The 1,573-nt window shown below is 38.7% G+C and overlaps 1 protein-coding gene across 4 annotated transcripts in view; it reads left to right on the top strand.

Moving 5' to 3' along the window:
* The window catches only part of LOC102387938 (phosphatidylinositol 3,4,5-trisphosphate 3-phosphatase TPTE2), a 41,746-nt gene that overhangs the window by 4,887 nt on the left and 35,286 nt on the right, over positions 1-1,573 (top strand). The window contains exon 2 of one of the 4 annotated variants that reach the window (XM_025206641.1): positions 267-326. The exons of the other annotated variants lie outside the window; for them this stretch is intronic. The gene's annotated coding sequence lies outside the window, so the exon portion shown is untranslated. The remainder of the gene's footprint in view (positions 1-266; positions 327-1,573) is intronic. 4 annotated transcript variants of the gene reach the window in all.

Genomic DNA, 1,573 nt, shown 5'->3' with positions numbered 1-1,573 from the left:
GTCTGGTATCCTGTTTTTAACAGAAATGTTTCTGTGAATTGCTTTATGATGTAAGAACTCATACTTCTTGAACAGTACTTTATTGTACTGGACTTGGCATTTTAGGTATGCTGAAATAGTTTCGCATCTGTATAGTCTACTGCTTCCTGAGCACCGTATATTGAGCATTCCAGGGTACTGGAGTTGTAAGTGTTTGTAATATCCATTCATTTGAGAATGTACATGTTTAATGGCTCTCACTTCTTTATTTGTTTTCCCAATTTAAGATTTTAGAAAAAAACTGAATTTGAGGGGCTGGGGAGAAGTAGAAGAGACTACATAATCCAGTAGGTAATGGGAGGTGCCACAGCTGCGCTGAAATGGTAGTTACTGTTTGGTTTTGCATGCAGATGTGTGGTGTGTGTGTGTGTGTAAAAAAAAAAAAAAAAAAAAAAAAAAAAAAAAAAAAAAAAACCAAACAACTCATACCTTCTATTAAATATTTTAAAATATTACACTGATATCCCAAGTTTCTTTCTAACATATCAAATTTAAGTTGACTTGAAGGAGAGGCTGTTTTTAGGCCCCATAAGAGAGCTAGACTTGTGTGGGGGGGTTTTTTGTTTTTGTTTTAGGTGTGTTTTTTCTTTTCTCTTTTTTCTTCCCCTCCCCCCTCATCTTGGGTAAGAAACTTCAAAAACAGAATAGACAAACAGTCAGTAACCTTCCTCCTCTTACTGTGCTCCCCACCATGAGCTTTGTGTAGGTGTAGATCAGTTCATCTTTCTTGGTAAGTGCCATGAGAGCAAGTCCTCTGCTGCTTTCTTCTCTGCTCATAATAGAAAGCAATCTCACATTCTTGGTGTTGTGGAAACATTCTGTGATAGTGGAGTCCAGCTGCTTGTTGTTGGAAAAGCTACCAAACTGCCAGCTGGCCTTGCTGAAAATCATATACTGAAAAACGTATTCCCTTAGGGGTCAACTGGAGGGAAAGCTGCTACAATCTTCAATTTTCAAATTGGTTCTAACTGAAGATATAGGTCCAGTTCTAATCCTGAAAACTTTAGCTTCCATACATACCACAATTTATTTTGGTTTATTATCTATTGGCACTCTAATCATTGGTGTATACTAATAACAAGGCTCTTGCTGAACTTCTTTGTTGTCTATCGGTCAATATACCGTAGTATCTATACAAACAACAGATGCAGGGTACAGATGCATTTTGCAGACTGAGCTGGAGAAGTATAAGCTTTTGGGAGCAAGACTACATTAGACAGCCATGCTAAGCTGAAGTGAAGTCAGGGAAAGACTGCAAGGTGCATCTAACTCACAAAAGCTAATGCATCCAATTCAGTAAGAGCTCACTTCATTCTAACTAACACTCCATCCATTACTATTTGTATATGCTGACAGGCATTGTTGTAGAATATCACACTAGAAATCAGTAGGCCTGTGAATAAGGAAGTACTCTATTTGGAGGACAGTGGTTCTGTTCAGAGATTTGGATCACTATCCTAAATCTATTCAGATCAGCTGAGGAGAGGCAGGCACAGCCAGGCAGCTGTAGGTTCTCCTGCAGCTCTTCTGGCTG

Source organism: Alligator sinensis, unplaced genomic scaffold, assembly GCF_000455745.1.
Source record: "Alligator sinensis unplaced genomic scaffold, ASM45574v1 scaffold1031_1, whole genome shotgun sequence".
NCBI lineage: Eukaryota > Metazoa > Chordata > Crocodylia > Alligatoridae > Alligator > Alligator sinensis.
Note: the sequence above shows the minus strand (reverse complement) of the source record. Positions and strands in the feature narration are given on the sequence as shown.